This window comes from Hyperolius riggenbachi, chromosome 6, assembly GCF_040937935.1.
Source record: "Hyperolius riggenbachi isolate aHypRig1 chromosome 6, aHypRig1.pri, whole genome shotgun sequence".
Lineage (NCBI taxonomy): Eukaryota > Metazoa > Chordata > Amphibia > Anura > Hyperoliidae > Hyperolius > Hyperolius riggenbachi.
In genome coordinates, this window is record NC_090651.1 from 367,011,122 (window position 1) to 367,032,329 (window position 21,208).

Here is a 21,208-nt window from a genome sequence, read left to right on the forward strand (position 1 = left end):
TTGTGTATGCTTATTTTGACTTTTAATTTTCAGTTCAGGTTTTCTTTAAGAAAACTGCATGCCAGTCAGGCAGACGGAGAGGGGACAGTCACACAGCAATTTGCGCAGCAAAATATTAGTATATAACGAATATCGGTTGTAATGAGAATTTCAAGCCCAGTCATGTGAACAGCAGGCACATCCTGCTCCTGTAACTGGAGATAATAAAGTGTCAGTTCACCGACAGCTGATTTCTCTGCTGCATGCTGGAGGGGCAAACCACCGACCGGCCTCTCATCTCTCTGGGGGCCTCTGGTGGTGAGAGCTGTGGTTGCGGCAGATGTCAGTGTAAGGGGAGAGCACTGACAGGTGGACGTGTGGAGAACTGTGGGAAAGCTATAAGCAGCTCCGCTACGCCGTCTAGCCTGGGAGTGACAGCTTCCTTTTCAGGTTTCTCACAGGTAATTTACCTCATGATATATTCTCACTGGGACCCTCTGAATTGGGGGGTCTTTCACTTTCGCTGTACGCAGCTGTAGAGTCTAATGACTTCTGAAAACATTCTATGGCGTTCAGAAATGGCCCAGTAAAGCGTGTTCAGAGATTTCTGCCCCGGCCTCTGATGGTACGTCGATCGCAGCCATAATTACAGGGATCGGCCCACTGCAAATGAGGTGGAACTAAAACCATCAGCGGGGTTGTCAGATAGAATTGTCCGTCTTCGCTAATATCTGATTCGTACATAATTCCCATCCTCACACATCTGTGTCCCCCTCGGCCTGGGGGGGGCACACAGACAGTTTAGAGGAAGCTATTTGTTTTTCTTTGCAACCCACACAGGTGCATACAGGGGCGTATCTGAGCAATATAGAGCCTAAAACCAGTATCCTTTCTTGCGTACATTTGTTATGATTGCTTGTGTTTTTGGGCTCAGGATATTGCTGAAGTTACTTTTTTTGGAAATATCTCTTCTTATTCCCTTTCTACCCCTAATTCTTCTAATACTAACCCAAGTGGGCCCTACATGTTCCCCAGTTAACATAATTAATTTGATCTGAGGTATGAGTGATGGGAGGCAGTGCAGTGCAGCACAGAAGCAGGTTGGTGCCCATGGTACTGCGGCGCCCATGGCACAAGCCATGCCTGCACCCCTCTAGATACGCCTCTGGGCGCATAATCGTGTTTGTGATCTGTTCTGTTTTCAGTCACAAAAACGAAATGTTGCTACAATAATACTTTTTAAAAGTTTCTGAGGCAAGCTTTCAATGAGCTCTAAATCGGAAAATGAAATTGGCTAACGAACGATTTGGGCGTCGCCATTGGCGCTAATGCAAATATCGACTATAAGTTGCCCAAAATTGGGTGCGAAAAAATAATCGTTTAAAAAAATTATAACCTTATAGTTTTTGAAATGTTTTGTGGTTTTCGTTTCAAGGGTGATTATTGAAAAATAGAAGCACATTAACATAGGATCAATTCAAAAGAAACAAAATCCCCACGTGGGGGTTTCACACATTATTGCAACACAAACAACATGTGTGATCCATATTTGAGAAGATAAATAAACCATATGATTTTGGTGGGGAAACAGAGAAGAGGGAGGGAAAGGAAAGATCAGGAAGTTGGGTGAGTGGATGTAGGATGGTCCATGGGTGTTATACACATTTTTATGGATTTAAAAATTAGAACATTATAGTTTTTTTGAAATCATTCATTTTTGAAAGCTATCATTTTGGAATGTATCGTTTTCAAAATTATAAGGTTAGGAAGGGGGGTTTAGGGGTCAGGAAGGGGGGTTTACGGTTAGACATCAGGAAGGAGGCTTTTAGGGTTAGGGGTCAAGAAGAGGGGTTTTAGGGATAGGCATCAGGAATGGGGAGTTTTAGGGTTAGGGGTCAAGAACGGGGTTTAGGGCTGGGCGTCAACAAGGGAGGGTTCTGTGTGAGAGTAGAGTAAGGTAGTAAAATATTGTTAATATATACAGTACATACTTTAAAAACAAAGAATATCGGTAGATATTAACAATAATTTTATATTAATGAAAATCAGTGCCCATTTGTCCTCACGCCCATATATCATGCCCGCCTCTAAACTCCTTGTCTTTCTCCTTTGTTTCTTCTAGTGTCACTCCAGCTCCCAGGCATCGGTGAAACTTTTAATTGACTGTAAGATGGTTAATTCTGTTTGCTCAGAAGTCTCCCCATCTACCACCGCGGTGCAGCAGCGCAGTCACGACCATGCATTTGCACGTTTATACTGATCATGCATGCGTCCACGAACCACGCATGCACAATGCAAGGAACCACTTGTGTGATACAAGTATGTGCAGTTCCTTTTGCTGCGCATGGGTACTTTGTGAACACACACACTCAGTACAATGACACTCATTTGCAGGTATGCTTTGGGAACGCGGCTGAAGATGGTGCTGCTACCAGGCTCATAGAAAGGCTATTATGATCTAGCTTCTTAGTGTGCAGCAATGTAGAATGAAGGAGAAACAGATATATGATCTAGCATATGCTGTACCTTAGGCCAGTCCCCCCAAGTTGTACTCCTACTAAATATCCTAAAAGCACACTGCCTCTTGGTATGTTTCTTGTATGCTACCCCACCTCTTCTTCTCCCCTATTCCTTTAGATTGTAAGCTCACAAGGGCAGGGCTCTCCCCCCCTTTTGTGTCATGGAATCATTATACATTGTATTCATCATGTTACTTTTGTCATTGTAATTACCAGTTCTGTATTTTGTATTTTGGTGTATACCATTGTATTATTAGGTACCCCATGCTTGTTTCTTACTTTGTACAGCGCCACGGAATATGTTCCGGCACTTTATAAGTCAATAATAATGATAATCAAAAGTGAAAATTGCACAGTGTGAACCCAGCTCTAGACACACCCCTTGTAAGTCAGTACAGAGTGCATAGCTCCCAACTGTCCCTTTTTCAGAGGGACAGTCCCTCTTTGGGAGCCCTGTGTCTCTGTCCCTTTCCCCCTCATTTGTCCCTCTTTCAGAACTTTGTCCCTCTTTCTATGTAAATATATATATTTCTATACTAAAAATGTGTTTGATTGACTCAAAACTTTATTCCCAACCTTTAAATTGATATATTACTCATTTTAAAATGTTAATATGAAGGAAAATGAACCAGGATAGAAAGGACCAGTGTGGTTTGAATTATAAAACAAAATATTTTTCTTATGAAATCTTTATGGTATGCGTGACTAGAGGCGTGGTGAGGGCGTGACCAGGGGTGTGACAGGGGTGTGGCTTAAGTGTCCCTTTTTCTCATCTCAAAAAGTTGGGAGGTATGAGGGTGTGATGATGTCACCTCATCCACCCTCCCCCAGCCGTGCTGATAAGCAGTGGTGTAGCTAAGGAGCTGTGGGCCCTGATGCAAGTTTTACAATGGACCCCCCCCCCCCCCAAGCACTCTATACATAGCAATTGATACATAGCAAGGAAATGAGCAGCGCTACTTAAAAACAGACTAGTGCCTACCTGCAAAAGAGTGCAAGCCCCACTTGTGGGGTCGAATACACACCGAGCATACACATGACCTGTCTACCGCTAGAGGGGGATGTTGGTTTCCATTAACAGCTTGCATGCAACCTATTAAGTACTCGTCCCTCCCCCTGCGAATAAGTCAATCCTCCATGGGAGGGGCCTAACACTAACTAAATCCTAACCTATGTATAGCAATTGATACGGCGCACCAAAACCTGCCAATGGCAACTACAGTGTCAGAAGAGCAAGAAGGGGACGGGGAACAGCTTGTTAATGATCACCACTATTCAAAGTATCTATAGAAGTGATTATTATGAGCACAGTGCCAATAGAGAGCTAATACTGCAGTTGAGGGAGGGCCCTTCGGGGCCCCTCTGGCCCAAGGCTCCGATGCTGTTGCAACCTCTGCACCCCTTATTGCTACGCCCCTGCTGATAAGCTGATCTCAAGCAATAACTGCTGCATGCTCGGGGAATCATTTTACCGATTTTTCGAAACAGCACAAATTGTTCGATTTTAAACATGGAGGGTGTCTACGCAGAGCTTGATTTGTCGCCTATTTTATTTTTTATTTGTTCAGCTTTAAAAGGCGGTAAAGACTTAAAAAGACTCTTGGAATAAAAAAAAAGCATGAGTCACCCAGCGTAGCAGGAAAACACAAACTTCCGCATGTCAAGGTGCTAAAATATGCCAGTGTGATGTTTATCTGATCACAGCAGCCTGAAAATAACACAAGCTGTCGGGATCTAAAAACACACACACCGCTATATATATATATATATATATATATACTGCCAGGATGTCTTTCTGCCTCGCACTCCGCATGAGCTGCCATCGTTTAAAGGGTCACATCACAGGAACACGAGATGTTACTTAGAGGTGGAGGAGGGGGGCCCAGCAGGCTAGGTGTGACCCCCAGAGACTCCGGGGAAGAAATTGCTGCACTCACCTGCATTAACTGCTGCAGGGACTTTTAAAAGAAAATATTGGAGTCGCTTAGAAATGCCATTATAATTATTGGGTGGGAAAGGGGGGTGGGGCTTATTTAAAACTATACAATAAAAAACACTACATATTAATGCCTAGGGGGTGGGACAACGCCATAGTAATTCCAATGGGGGAATACTATAACTCCACAGTAATGTTTATTGAGGTAGGAGAACTCCATAGAAATGGCCTCGGGATAGTATTACGCGTCCATTTGAAAGGGGCGCCAGGAAAAAAGGGCGCCTGTTGTAGAGGAAAAAAGCCAGATTCGGCTACAAAGGACGCCCGGTGTCAGGGGTGCTCGGATACCCCTTTATAAAATCTGAAATTATTTGGATCCGGATACCCAGATATCCGGATCTGAATCGGATATCTGAATCCGAAACTTTTTGGTATCTGAGTAACCTCGGATATCCGAACCCAATATCCGGCTGGATTCGGATATCCGGATAGAAAGCTGGAAGTGACCTGAAAATGGCTTAAAATGCTTCCAAAAGTCTCTTCAAATGGCAAAAACCCCTTTCGGTGGTTCGGTGGTCTCTCTCTCTCTCTCTCTCTCTCTCTCTCTCTCTCTCTCTCTCTCTCGCGCTCTCTCTCTCTCGCGCTCTCTCTCTCTCGCGCTCTCTCTCTCTCGCGCTCTCTCTCTCGCGCTCTCTCTCTCGCTCTCTCCCTCTCTCTCCCTCTCCCCCTCTCTCTCTCTCTCTCGCTTTTTCTCTCTCTCTCTCTTGGCCTGGATGCCTTCCAAAGGAATTTTTGCCATCGAAAGGGGATTTTGCCTTCTGCTCGGATATCTGAACTAACTATACGCCCGGATTTCGGATATCAGATTTCAGATTGGAAATCCGAGTTTGCTCAGTCTATTCGGATTTAAAAAAATATCCGAATTGCTATTCAAAGTTCGGATAGTGGAAAAAGTTCGGATTATCTGGGTAGTTCGGATATCCGAAATCTTGCTGAGCAGTGATCTTGCTGATCTTGCGGATATCCGAAATCTTGCTGAGCCCGGTATAGCTCATATGCCAAATTGGGCTAAAAAGGGCGCCTAGTGTAGCCGAAAAGCTAGTTTTAGTTTATAAAAAAGATGCTGTTATAGGCAAAATTTGTTGAGCTATAAAAGGGCTCTGGATATAGCTGAGAAAAGTGATAACTATGAACTAACTTCTCCCTACTCTCACACAGAACCCTCCCCTGATGGTGCCTATCCCTAAACCCCCTGGTGGTGCCTAACCCTAACCCCTCCCTGGTGGTGCTTAACCCCTCCCTGGTGGTGCCTAACCCTAAGGCTCCCCCTGGTGATTACTATGACCTAACTTGTCCCTACTCTCTCCTCTGGTGGTACCTAACCCTAACCCCTCCTTGGTGGTGCCTAACCCTCCCTGATACCCCCCTTGGTGGTGCCTAGCCCTAGCCCCCCTTGGTGGTGCCTAACCCTAACCTCCCTTGGTGGTGCCTAACCCTAAGACCCCCCCCTCCCTCCGCTTGTGATGCCTAATCCTAACCCCTCTGCACCCCCGAATAAAAAATATTGGCTATAAAAGGGCGCCCTTTTGTAGCAGAATTAAAAACCTTGTAGCCGAAAAAAAAACTTGGGTGCCCTTTTTACCACCTTGTAGCCGAAATTTGCAGAAATAACATTGAAGTCTATGGAGGCATTCTTTTCCTACAGGCAGCTCAGGCACCCTTTTCAACTGATTCCAGTATAACTCCATATTAATCCACATAATGGTGATATTACTCCATAGTAATACCCATGGGGGTGGTATAACTCCTTACTAATGCCCATGGGGGTAGGAAAACTCCATAATAATGACCATGGTGTGTGTGGAAGGGGGTTTATAATTTCATGGTAATTCCTGTTGGGGTGGGATATCTTGCATTTACCTGCCTGGCGTTCTATTAAGATCGCCAGGGAGGCTGCGGGAGGTTTTTTTTTTTAATAAAAAAAAAACTATTTCATGCAGCCAACTGAAAGTTGGCTGCATGAAAGCCCACTAGAGGGCGCTCCGGAGGCGTTCTTCCGATCGCCTCCGGCGCCCAGAATAAACAAGGAAGGCCGCAATGAGCAGCCTTCCTTGTTTTGCTTACATCGTCGCCATAGCGACGAGCGGAGTGACGTCATCGACGTCAGCCAACGTCCTGACGTCAGCCGCCTCCGATCCAGCCCTTAGCGCTGGCCGGAACTTTTTGTTCCGGCTACGCTGGGCTGAGGCGGCTGGGGGGACCCTCTTTCGCCGCTGCTCGCGGCGGATCGCCGCAGAGCGGCAGCGATCAGGCAGCACACGCGGCTGGCAAAGTGCCGGCTGCGTGTGCTGCTTTTTATTTGAGCCAAATCGGCCCAGCAGGGCCTGAGCGGCAGGCTCCGGCGGTACTGGACGAGCTGAGCTCGTCCAGACCGCCCAGCAGGTTAAAGTCTTCAAGGGAGCCAACGCTATATGGTTTCTTATAGGACAGGAAAGCTACATAATACTTATGTAGGGGCCAGCTCTGTATCAATTTCTGTTGGGTAAAACCTCCTATTAATACCCATAGGGCTTGATTCACTAACCGGCGCTAAGTGTAGCTTTGCGCGCACTAACAGCTGCGCCAAGCTACATCGCGCACAGTAGCGTGCACAGCGCGGTGCGCTGGTAATAGTGCGCGGTGCGACGATAACGTTGCACCTGCTGTCCTGTACTATTACCGCTGCTGTGCGCAATGTTTGAGCGCAAACCACCTCACTCCGTGGTTTGCGCCCACTAGGTATTAAGGCTCACTAAGCGGCTTAGCGCCGGTTAGTGAATCAAGCTCATAGGGGGCACAAATCTTTATTAGTGCCCATAGTTTAGACCTCCAAATTACTGTGTGTGTGTGTGTGCGTGTGTGCGTGTGTGCATGTGTGCGTGTGTGCGTGTGTGTGTGTGTGTGTGTGGTGCGTGTGTGAGTGTGTGTGTGTGTGTGTGTGTGTGTGTGTGTGTGTGTGTGTCTCTGGGGGGGGGGGGGTCATATTAATGCCCTTGGGTTCATTTTAGCTCAGACCCAACAGTCAACATACAACATGTAGGTCTATTAGTGTTCTGCTGACAATGGTTGTGTAGTCGGGTCCTGTTCTCCAGCCGCCTAGTCAGTTCTGGGGGTGCAGAGAATTCTTGGAGTGCAGTGAATTCTGGGAATACAGAAAGTTCTTGGAGTACAGGGAGTTCTGTTCTAGGTGGCAAGGAGTTCTGTGGGTGTAGGAGTTCTGGAGGTACAGTGAGTTCTGGGGGTTACAGGAAGTTCTTGGAGTACAGGGATTTCCGGGGGTCTAAATGTTCTGGGGGTCCAGTGAGTTCCAGAAGAGAAGGGAGTTCTGGGGGTACAGCAAGTTCTGGGGGAGCAGGTAGTTACGGTTGTGCAGAGAATTCTGAGGGTACAGGAATTGCCTGGAGTTCTGGAGGTGCAGGGAGTTCTGGTGATGCAGAGGGTTCTGGGGGTGCAGGGCATTCTGGGGGTGCAGCGAGTTCTGGGGGTACAGGAAATTCTGAGCGCCATTATATCTTTTGTACACATTCAGTTCAGAGGGAGGATTTTTCTCTAATACTAGTCCACAGAGGCCTGACCATGAGGAGTAAAATCGAGACAAGAAAGGTTTGTCCTGAATTTGTTGTTAAATGAACACTATCGATTAACATGGTTTTTTTTTAACCTGGGATTGAGAGAGTTCCTGAAGTGCTGGTAAATAATGATATATACATTTCATTTTCTTATCTCTTTTGTTTACTGTAACAAATTCCTGTCACTCTGAACTGACAGCAAGTCTGCTCTAATCTGACAGCAGAGTGAGCCATGAGGGGAGGGGGAATTCCCTCACAGTGCATCTGTAAACCCCGTGTGTGTGATAGTAATGCTGGATACACGGTGCGTTCGCGCACTCGATTTTCCCGTCGATTCCCGTCGATTCGTTTATTTCCAACATGTCCGATTTGGATTTCGATGGATCGTTAGGTCGATTCGGCATACTTTGCATGCGAATCGACCTAACGATCCATCGAAATCCAAATCGGACATGTTGGAAATAAACGAATCGACGGGAATCAACGGGAATCGACGGGAAAATCGAGTGCACGAACGCACCGTGTGTATCCAGCATAAGTCCTGTACCCTGTGTCTCTGACTGAAGTGTCTGAAGAGAGCAGAGGACATGTAACTTATTATAAACATTTGTAATTGTCTGTGACACCACAGCGTTTCATATTTTTTTTCTGTAGTCTGATATGCAGAAAACAACACTTTTGCAAATGATTTGTCCCAACAGAGGTAAATCCTACACACAATGAATTACAGCTTTTGCCTCTAATATTTAAAGGGAACCAGAGAGGAAGCACCCTTGTGTATTTTACCATGTATATCAGTAAGAACATTAGAGAAAACACTTACCATGCTCTCTGTTTCACCCTCACTGCTAAAAGTGTCTGTTATCAGCAGTCACAAGAATCCCAGACTGAGCAATTAAATCTGGCTTTGCTGGGAATGATTATTGCTGAGTCATTATAGCAAAGCCACAAGGGGGCAGGCTTGGGCTTGAAAAGACACCACAGAAGACAGACTCAGCTATAATCTTTCTGTAGCAAAGCTAGACGGAGCAGCCTGACTTCTCAGTCGGGGGGGGGTTCTTATCAGAGGTGATAACAGTCAGATTACACAGAGAACAATGAAACAAAGGGCAGATTAGGTGTTTACTGTCATGTTCCCACTGATTTATAAGGTAAAATACAAGAGGGTGCTTCATCTCTGGTTCTCTTTCACATGAAAAGTAGGAAAATGTTTACACAGCTACTTAGACATTATTTGTACATTGTCATTTTAGAACACTTGGGTATTGATAGTGTTCCTTTAATGTATAGTAATATATTGACACTTGATACATAAAGAATAATAATTACTTATGATAACATAGAACTATGTTACCAGTACAGGTACCTGACGCTTCCACTAGGTGGCACTGCAGTGTAATGTTAATTCCTGAGACTCAGTGACAATCTTCTGCTGGTATATTAGCAGCCATAAAGCACATGTATTCCCCACTAGGGGAACCCTCCCGACTCCCAGAAGTATGTTTAATTCAGAGCTGGATATTTATAAGCAGCTCTCCCAAATTAATTCTGAATAATTCCAAATAAAGTGTTGTAGGAGAGCTGTAAACAGAATTAATGAGCCAAGGGCTGGTTATTATGTATTATGTGTCTTTCAACCAGGCTTGGAAGTGGGCTGACCAGTGGGGGGCGCTACTCTGCTTAACAGACATTTCTGAGACCCTGCTTATAAAACAATGCAAGTCAATCATGTTTAAAGTGGACCTGAACTCTGCACAGGACAGGGGGGAAACAGAGAAATGCATACTGTATGTATTTAGAGAGTTTAGCCTGTCTAATTCTCCCCCATCTGTGACTAATCACAAGTGTAATTGGATCTCTCAACTGTGTCAGCTGGCTGCCTCTGCAGAGCAGCTAATTTGTAGACACAGGATGTTAAAGGACAACTGTAGTAGGAAGTATATGGAGGCTGTCATATTTATTTCCTTTTAAGCAATACCAGTTACCTGGCTGTCCTGCTGATCCTCTGCCTCTAATGTGTTTAGCTATAGACCCTGAACAAGCATGCATCAGATCGGGTGTTTCTGACATTATTGTCAGAACTGACAAGATTAGCTGCATGCTGTTACTGGTGTGATTCAGACAGTACTGCAGCCAAATAGACCCGCCGACAGCCAGGTAACTCGTATTGCTTAAAAGGAAATAAATATGGCAGCCTCCGTATACCTCCTACTTCAGTTCCCCTTTAACACACAAGATGCTTTCCATGAAAGCAGGAAGTAGACACAATGTGGATTTGTTGCAGGATTTGGATCAGCTGTAACAAAGAAATGTTTTTTTTCCTTAAAAGGTTACTATGCTGTTGCTTATCTCTTAGAGCAAAGAGGAAGTTCTGAGTTAAGGTCCGCTTCAAAGATATCTCACACATCTACCCTAAATCTCTCCATCCTTCTTTCCCCCACATTGGTCCCTCTATCAGGACAAACATCAAATCTCTCAGAATATTTTTGTTTTTAATTTAAAAAAACATTTTTACATGATCCTACAGCAGATTAGGTTGGATTGGGGCCCAAGGCAAGATTCACTTCTTCCTATAGTCTTTTTGGTAAGCTGCGGTGGGAGAGTGGTCAGAGAAAGTGGCAGCCCCTAGATGCCCACTAGACCCCAGGCAGTTGCCTAGCTTGCCTTGTGGATGATCCTGCTCTGCCCTAGAGTCTCATATTCATGCTACAGAAAGCTCGGCTGACATCATTATTTTGGCCTGGCGATCACTCTTGCGCCATCCTGGTGGATCTGATCTGCAGATGATTGTCTGTTAAACAAGGTATGTATGAGATCTGCAGATATCGACTATCAATGCATTTTGCAGGAACGGATCTTTTGCAGATACTGATCTGTTGCATGTGTGCAGCATCTTTGTGTGCAGCATCTTGCAAAGATTTCTATCTAATGGGGAGTGCAGCTCAACAGAATAGACTGTGTAGGTGTGGCTCTCATACTACATGGAAGGGGGTAAGATTTCTGTCTGATGGGGAGTGCAGCTCCATAGAATAGACTGTGTAGGTATGGCTCTCATACTACATGGAAGGGGGTAAGATTTCTGTCTGATGGGGAGCACAGCTCCATAGAATAGACTGTGTAGGTGCGGCTCTCATACTACATGGAAGGGGGTAAGATCTCTGTCTGATGGGGAGTGCAGCTCCATAGAATAGACTGTGTAGGTGTGGCTCTCATACTACATGGGAGGGGGTAAGATTTCTGTCTGATGGGGAGTGCAGCTCCATAGAATAGACTGTGTAGAGTATGGCTCTCATACTACATGGAAGGGGGTAAAATTGGTCTGTGGTCTTTCATTTTCCAAAGACTTTTATCTCAAGTGTGTACTTAGCTAGAGGGGACCAGAGCTTTGGGGGCCCCCAAATACTAACTTTCCCTTCGGACCCATTCACACTATTTCAGCAAAACGCTCAAACGCTAGCGCTAGTGTAATAAAACCCTATGGGCTCGTTCTTACTTGGGCGATTTGCGCTAATCGCTACAAAAATCGCCCAAAATCGCGAAACCCAAAACCGTAGCCTGCACCATTTTCAGGTGATTGCCTGGCGATCGCGTTTCAGTGCTAAAGAAGCGCTAAACGCGATCGCGGAGAAATCGCTGCACTGTCCAGTGATTTTTCCATGTGAGAAATCACTCCCGCAAAATCGCGGGCGTTTTGCGCTTATAAGTGTGAATGGGCCCTCACTCCGATACAGGGGACTATACTTCAGATCAGGTGTTTTTGTGGCTACGCTTGTTATGGGTGTGAAGATCACCCTTGTGAGATGGGCCCCAAGGGCGTGATGGGTCCAAAGGAGAGGCAAGAGAAGGGTTGTGAGCATTGGGGTCCCCCATGAATTGTACTGTAGTTATGCCACTGATCAGGCCTATTATGATGTGAGTAGCTGCAGGTGTCCCCCGGACAATTTTAACCCAGTTAGTGAACTCCCCCCCCCCCCCCCCATCAGTGTGGAGGACGGTCTAGTGGATTTTGTTTTTCCAGCATGTCTCAGTAATTAAATGTCTGTGCTATGAAGACCCCCCAGCACCTGGCAACGAGTACCTGACCCTGCTCTCCCCCTCCTCTCCACTCTCACTTTTTAATTAATTTACTGACCTCTAGAGAAGGGAAGAGAGTTTCTTAACGAGATTAGAGGATTACGCCTCTTCCTTCCCCACGACCCCCGCAGCTGTCCTGAGGACCCCAAGACACCATTCCATTCTACAGGGGACGGGAGGGTGGGTCTTCTGCTGGGAGATAGCGGATCTGTCACCCCCATAAATGGGATTTACCAGGAGGAAGAAAGGGACAGCAAACACTCTTATCCAGATATAATTCACCCTGAATAGGAAGCCTTCTTACAAGGAGGCTTATGTGGCCCATTCAGGAGGGGAACGTATGTGCTCATTTATGGGTTTTGTAGATTGGAGTCGTGTTAGGAAGCGGTGTTGGGCCCCATTCTCACCAGCCAGCCAGGACTTCTTTTCACCGGCGCTCTTTTTGTTGGGCCGCTGGCCTCTGCTCATCCATCCTAGTCTGGTACGCTGGCTCCTCCAACAGCGACAGATACAAGCTGCAGAGGGTCATTAGATCGGCGGAGAGAATCATCGGTAGACCTCTCCCCTCGCTCGACCTCCTCCACAACTCCAGATTACGCTCTAGAGCACTGAGAATTGCCAGCGATCCCTCACACCCGGGACACCGCTTTTTCAGCCGGCTCCATTCAGGCCGCAGGTTTCGTGCCATTTACACCAGAACTACGAGGCATAGAGACTCCTTTTTCCCCTCTGCCATCAACCTTCTGAACTCCCTTCATCTCTAATGCCACCCCCCCCCCCCCCCCAAATGCTACAGTTGCCGACTGAAGGACTGTCTAGTTTAAATCTGTTTAAACTGCACCCTGCAGACTACCGCTATACCGCTGCACATCTAACTATTAATATGTACCACTGAGTATACTGTGTGTTTTTGTATGACTATGCCTTATAATGTATGATTGTATGACTACGTTTTTTTTTTTTTTTTTTTTTTTTTTTTTTTTTTTTTTTTCCTTCTCTTTTGTTGATACTATGCAAATTTCTTATGTTGATACTACTCTCAATCTCTCTCTGAGCAATTGTATGTGCCAAACCCAATTCCGTGCACGACCCAGTCGTGCGTGGCGATTAAAAGATTTCTGATTCTGATTCTGATTCTGAAACAAACCGAGGAGCGGCTGTTGAAATGACGCAGTGGGAGGTCACGGCAACCGGTGGAGCAGCCAGCCGTGTGAAGGAGGCAGTAGTGCACTCGCGGCATCAGGTCGGGCATTGTACATGATACTCGGGTTATGAGAATTGTTAGAAGATTAGATTTGGTGAGTGCGAGAATGGCGCTGGACCAGAACGAATGAACGGCTCAGGACTGAGATAGAGAGATCAGAGATCGGGACAGAGCAGGGTAGATTCTGGGCTATAGAGCTCTCAAGGCGAAAGCCTATAAATTGCGGCGCACCTCCCCAGCCCCTGTAGGTTTGGGCACTCTATTGCACTGTGGTAGGCAGAGGTGCCCCCATTTTTAGGTAGACAGATGCAGCCCCCCCTCCCTCACACACACACACACATATAGGTAGCCACAAGCTGTGCAGGATCGTCCACCAGGCAACCTAGGCAGGTGCTTGGGTCCTGGTGGGCAGTGTTGGACTAAGAGCTGGCAAAGCTAAGGGGTCTACATGAAAAGGGCGCCGGTAAAAGAGGGCGCCTGGTGGAGCCCATATATACTAACTTCGGCTACAAAAAAAGGCGCCTGGTGTAGCCCATATAAAAACTTCGGCTACAAAAAAGGCGCCTGGTGTAGCCCATATAAACTTCGGCTACAAAAAAGGCACCTGGTGTAGCCCATATAAAAACTTCGGCTACAAAAAAGGCGCCTGGTGTAGCCCATATAAACTTTGGCTACAAAAAAGGCGCCTGGTGTAGCCCATTAAACTTCGGCTACAAATAAGGCACCTGGTGTAGCCCATATAAAAACTTCGGCTACAAAAAAGGCGCCTGGTGTAGCCCATATAAAAACTTCGGCTACAAAAAAGGCGCCTGGTGTAGCCCATATAAAAACTTTGGCTACAAAAAAACTCCGGGATGTGTTAATTACTATTCCCCCTCCAGGCCACCATGGATAGTGGGGGAATGAAATAATTCGGCTTACAGTGCTTGTAGCCCATATAAAAACATAGGCTACACAAAATGCAATAATATGGGCTACAAAGGGGCGCCCTACTGTAGCCGAAAAAAATACGGGCTACAAAGGGGAGCCCGCTTGTAGCCGAAAACCTTGTAGCCGAAAAAATATGGGCTACAAAGGGGAGCCCGCTTGTAGCCTATATCAAAACTCGGGCGCCCTTTTCTACACCTTGTAGCCCATATTTCCAGAAATAACATTGATGTCTATGGCGGCGCCCTTTTCATACAGGCAGCTCGGGCGCCCTTTTCAACCGATCCCAAGCTAAGGAAATCCACCTGCTGGCCAAGCAGCAGTAATCATGTGTTGCTGCTCACAGTGAATACTTGCTGAAGGTTTCTATTGGGAGTGATATCACAGGGTTACTGCTGCTTGGCCAGCAGGTGGATTTCCTCAGTTCTTCCACCTCCCAGTCCAACACTGCTGGTGGGTGTCAAGGGGCCAGCTGCCACTTTCCTTAAAGCGAATCAATGGAGGGAGCCTGGATGGCACAGAGGGACCTTCAAGCCTACGGGCTGGAAAAAGGCCCCAGGTAAGTAAAAGCTAAGTTTTACACCCCACCTCAGGCGTCTTTTAAAGCACACCCGAATCTTGGGGGGAAAAGTTGATTTTTTTTCTTACCTGGGTCTTCTTCCAGCACCCTGTGGTCGTTGAGGCACCTCAGTGTCCTTCCAGTCCTTTCCGTTGTGCCGCTGTCACCACAAATTAAAGCCTCAGGCAGGGGTGTAACTAGAAATCACCGGGCCCCCCTGCAAAAATGTGGATGCCCCCCCTCCCCAGGCCCGCTCAGGGTCGCTTTGGAGGGCAGGAGGGGTCGCAACATGAGGAGAGAGCATGGCCGCTGGACACTCCCTCACCTCGGGCTTTCCCCTCAGCATGCTCCCCTCCTGATCAGACCTCCGCGGTGGATGGAGGTATGTGCTCCTGTCGCTGCCCGCTGCCACTGATAATTGCAGAAGGGGAGCACACTGAGGGGAGAGCCCGAGGAGAGTGTCCCCCCTCCCCACCGATGAGCGGCCATGCTCTCTCCTCATGCTGCGACCCCTCCTGCCCCCAAAATGGCCCTGAGCGCCCCCCGCGGGTGCAGGTGCTGCAGCTCCTATTGTTACGCCCCTGGACTCAGACCCAGATTAGTCATCCACTATGGTGCTTGCACAGTCCCAGCCGCACGCTTCCTCGATTGCGGCCCAATAGACGATAGCATTGTGTGCATGCGCAGTTACTGCACAACAAATTCTGACTGGCCTGGAAGACTGGGGATTTTTTCCCCCTCCAGTTCAGGTGTCGCCTTAAACATGCCGTCTGTTTCTTTATAAAAATGATTAATGGAATAATAATAATTTCCTCTTGCATGCCAACTTTATGCAGATTGTAGTCAACTTATGATTTGGCCAATCGGACGCCCTCCTGGCCAATCTTGATTGACCCAATTCCTATATACGCTAAATTCGCACACCAGCCGCGATTAATAACTCATTGGCCATCTCTATTTACTTGTCCTATAGAGTGGTGACACATGTTTATTCGTCCTATAAACCGGAAAACATATGTTCGTCCGCCGCGTAAATTTCCAGCATATGTTTATTTGTCCTGTAAAGTTGTCATATAAATGTTTTCTGCGCAGTAAAGTCGTAACATAATATTTAACCGTCGTAACAAATGGTAATACTCCGCCTGTTTGTCACATCGGCTGTGTCACCCAAATGAGGAAAACGTGACATAAAACCCCGCTTTAAAAAAAAAAATTCTTTTACAAGGAGTAAACGAAACGACCGCAAGCCGCACTTCCCGTTTATTCTGCTAACGACAGACGGCGGACATCAGAGCGGCAGAGCAGAAGAAGCCATCTGAAGAATGTAATCACAGACTGGCGATGCTGTACACAAGTCTTGTATTATTAATACATACAGTGTACAGGATGACAAAGACAGAGACATCACAGGGAATAAAACACGTCCTGCCGGTGGGGGGAAGGACAGAGCAGAGAAAGCTGCGGCATAGGGCCGCAGGAACGAGTCTATGGCACATCCTGGAAGGACAGAGCGGTGGAAATGTTGGTATAGGGCCGCAGAATCGAGTCTATGGCACATCCTGGAAGGACAGAGCAGAGGAAGTGTCGGTATAGGGCCGCAGGAACGAGTCTATGGCACATCCTGGAAGGACAGAGCGGAGGAAGTGTCGGTATAGGGCCGCAGGAACGAGTCTATGGCACATCCTGGAAGGACAGAGCGGAGGAAGTGTCGGTATAGGGCCGCAGGAACGAGTCTATGGCACATCCTGGAAGGACAGAGTGGAGAAAGCATCAGTATAGGGCCGCAGGAACGAGCCTATGACAGATCCTGGAAGGACAGAGTGGAGGAAGAGTCGGTATAGGGCCGCAGGAACGAGTCTATGGCAGATCCTGGAAGGACAGAGCGGTGGAAATGTCGGTGTAGGGCCGCAGGAACGAGTCTATGGCAGATCCTGGAAGGACAGAGCGGAGGAAGTGTCTGTATAGGGCCGCAGGAACGAGTCTATGGCAGATCCTGGAAGGACAGAGCGGTGGAAATGTCGGTATAGGGCCACAGGAACGAGTCTATGGCACATCCTGGAAGGACAGAGCAGTGGAAATGTCGGTATAGGGCTGCAGGAACGAGTCTATGGCAGATTCTGGAAGGACAGAGCGGTGGAAATGTCGGTATAGGGCCGCAGGAACGAGTCTATGGCAGATCCTGGAAGGACAGAGCGGAGGAAGTGTCGGTATAGGGCCGCAGGAACGAGTCTATGGCAGATCCTGGAAGGACAGAGCGGTGGAAATGTCGGTATAGGGCCGCAGGAACGAGTCTATGGCACATTCTGGAAGGACAGAACGGAGGAAGCATCAGTATAGGGCCGCAGGAGCGAGTCTATGGCAGATCCTGGGGGATATTATACACCAAGGGTCACTGTATACAGACGGAGATCTCCAGAGGTCGCCAGCAGCCAAAATGGACGATTATGGCTTAAAGGGAACCAGAGACGTACGTATTCTAAAAAATGAAAAAAAGATGTTATACGTACGTGGGGCTTCCTCCAGCCCTGTAAGCTTGGATCGCTCCCACACCACCGTCCTCCGCTGCCTCCATTGCCGGTACCGGCCAGTCTTCCGCATGCACAGGGGCTCCCTCAGGCTCTGTACGCATGCGCCTGCGCAGTACGGAGAGAGCACACTGCGCTTGCGTCGACTGGCCGAAATTACGGGACCCGCTACTGGCGGGCAGAGGCAGCTCAAAAAGGTGGCGTGGCAGCGATCCAGGGGCTGGAGGAAGCCTCAGGTATGTATAAATATGTTATTTTATTCCTCTCTGGTTCTCTTTAAAGCATTATTGTTTTTACACACGCCTGGCCGTGGGTGGGGGGGTCGCCGAGCTAGAGGGGGTAGTAGGCAGGAGGGGGGCAGCGGGCACAACCTCCCTCACCTGGGTCCCCCCGGTCTGCGCCTCCCCTCCTCGCTATCAGCACAGTGTCAGGCAGCGAGCGGGGAAGCAATGACCCGCCTCCTTACGTTCCAGCGCTGCGTTCCACCGCTCGTCACTTCTTTTCCAGCAATTTTCACTATACAGAAAGTGTTTTTTCAGCGATTTAGCGTTTTGCGATTTCTAGTTCAATAAGCTTTGTCTGTCTTCCATAAACAGGAAATTACATCTGCACAGGAAGAGGAGGTGTTTTGTGGGTAAACTGCAAGGTGTGATGGGTAAAATCGCCTGAAAATCGCTGGAAAAACTCTGTTGATTGTGAACAGGCCAGCGCTTCCAGAGCGATTTACCAGCGCTCCTGTACTTAATATTGAAACGCTAATCGCTCAGAATCGCTCGGAAAATGCTGCAGGCAATGTGTTTGCGTTTCAGCAAATCACAAATCGCTCAGATGAGAACACTTCCATATACTTTTCATTGTACAAGCGTTTTTCAGCGATGCTGAATGGACCCCAACACAGTCTGCAAGAATGACAGAAAACAGTAGGGGAGAGAGCCCGCCCCTCCAGATCTCACAATGTAACAGACAATAGGAGAGCGCAGTGTACAGCAGATCATCTATGCACTTTGTACACTCTGTATGTATCGCACTGTCTGGCTGATAGATGGACAGTGATATAAATAATGGATAGATATTGATCCGCAGTGCTGACAGGTGATAGTGGAGATGGTATGCCCCGGGGCGTGGTGGTCCGGAGGGGGGATATCTGCTCTCCAGCAGGGGGGATTCCTCCCTCAGATCTACATCTATCAGAGCCAGCAGTGTACTGATTACTGTCCATGTAACCTCTGACCCCCGCCTAGCATGTGGTTACCCTCTGCTGCTCTAGATAAACTGCCAGCAGGGGGTGCTGTAGATTAGGCACAGGCAGGTCTGTAAAGCTCTGTAGAGACCCTGACCTGCTCCGCTGGGGGGCTATACAGGGGCAGCAGGGAAGGGATTATTCGCTTTTCTTTTTTTCTTTAGAGAGGTCTCTATTCAATTCTCTTTATTGGCTGGATTACGGTGCAGTGCGGAAGATTACACAAAACAGAAAGAGTTCTGTACGGTGCTGCAGTCATGCCAAACCAACCATCTAATCCCTAGCATTGTCTTAAAGGGGTTATGTGGTTCTTTTTAAAAAACAAAAAATGACACTTACCTGGGGCTTCCAACGGCCCCCTGCAGCTGTCATGCCCCGCGCCGTCCTCTACGATCCTCCGCTGCCCCGCCACCAGTCACCGTCCAATTATTCGGCTAACTAGACGAATGCACCTTGGCCTGCATGGCTGCACACGTCCTATCTACTGCTCGTGTCTCCGGGAGCTTACTGTGCAGGCGCAATATGAAGCTTGCTCGTACTGCGCCTGGGCAGGCAGCACCCCGAGACGCAAGCGGGAGCAAGTTAGACGAATAATTATACGGTGACCGGCGGTGGGGAACGGAGGATCGTAGAGGACAGTGCGGGACATGACAGCTGCAGGGGGCCGTTGGAAGCCCCAGGTAAGTGTCAGTTTTTGTTTTTAAAAAGAACCACAGAACCTACACGTTCCGTCAGATAGACGGATGTATTAGATAATTTCTAACCGGTCCAATTGGATTGCGATAGATTTTGCAATAGATTTTGGGTACTTACAGTGGCGTAGCTAAGGAGCTGTGCGGCCCCATGCAAGTTTTGCAATGGGGCCCCCCCAAGCACTGTATACATAACAAGTGATACGGCGCACCAAATCCTGCCAATGGCAACTACAGTGTCAGAGGTACAAGAAGGGGATGGGGAACAGTTTGTTAATGATTACTACTATTCAAAGTATCTATAGCAGTGATTATTATGAGCTCAGGGCCAATAGAGAGCTAATACTGTAGTTGATTGAGGGCCCTTCGGGGCCCCTCTGGCCCAAGGGCCCTGATGCGGTTGCAACCTCTGCAACCCCTATTGCTACGCCCCTGGGTACTTATCAATGCAAAATCTATCGCAAAATTGATCAGAAACAAAACTACACACGATGCAATTTCTTATTAGATATATCAAATAGATCCGTCTGTCTGATGGAAAATTGTACCGTGTAGCTGAAGCTTTATGTCCCTAATGCTGGGAATGCACGATGAGATTTTTCAGTCGATTTACTGTCGGGTGTTATTTTTGTTCGATTTTCCGATCGATTTGCTTATCTTTTCAGAGAGAGATTTGTCTCTTAGTCGAATCTTCCCATCATCGCTAGATGTATCGCTACCTTAAGGCTGGTTTCACACCAGGACGTTGCGTTTTGGGGGACGTTATGGTCGCATAACGTGCCCCTAACGCAACGCCTGGTGCTCTCTGATGTGGACGTCAGAGTGAGCCGCGTTGTGCAGCTCACTCTGGCGTCCTTGATGCCGTGATGCGTACTCTTGTGCGCATGCGGCATCACGTGGTCCCGCCGGCCAATCGCCGCACAGAGCGGCCGCCCCAGGAAGTAAACACTGCACGTCACTGAGTGCAGTGAATATTAATTAGCCATGTGCCTGGCCGCTCTCCGCTCCTCCCCAACGTTACTGAGCATGTGCAAGCAGTCTAACGCGGCTCTGCCGCTTACAAAGTACTGCATGCAGTACGTTGTCTGGTGGCGCAGCGTTACTATGTAACGCAGCGTGGGCACTGTGAACAGCCCATTGATTTTTCATTGCTGTGCGGTGGGGTGCGTTACAGGCTGCTCTAACGTGCGCCTGTAACATCCCACTGTGAAACCAGCCTAAAGAGTAACCGTAACCAAGAATTGAACTTTATCTAAATCAGTAGCTGATACCCCGTTTTCTCAGGAGAAATATTTTCCTTTTCACAAACGGATCATCGGGGGGACTCTGTATGGCTGATATTGTGGTGAAACCCCTCCCATAGTGTGATGTCAGCGCCTCACAGCTCTGAGGTCCTGACATCACACTGTGGGAGCCTTGTTGCATTGCGGCAAATAACTGCTGTTCCCAACTGCCAAAAAAGTAAGCAGCTTTTCCTTCCACTGACATCGCCTTCCAGCAGTAAAAATGTCCCCATGTGATAAATGTCAGAATGTAAATCAGGGAGAGGAAAGCTTTTACAATGAGAAAACAGGCCCCGATCAGACTATGTGAGTTCCTAGCCATTTTTACAGAACGCATACGGGCAGACTTTGCGCATAGAAACGGCTACTAATGTTTTCTAATAGCCTCGTTCACATGTATGCGTATGAGACGCATACGTTTCTCATCCGCATTGCTGCACACAGTTCTGTGCGTCACGCACAGAAACGGACGCAATGAAAGTCTATAGATGCGTATCAAAAACGCGTACTATTGCATTTTTAGCGTACGTTTCCCTCTGTGTTTCCCACAATTCCTTTCTGTTTCCTGTGTGACATGTGTGTGCAAAACGCAATAGAAAACGCATTTGAACGCATAGAAAACGCATACAAACGCATGCGTTTTTTTACCTTGCGTTTCTTAA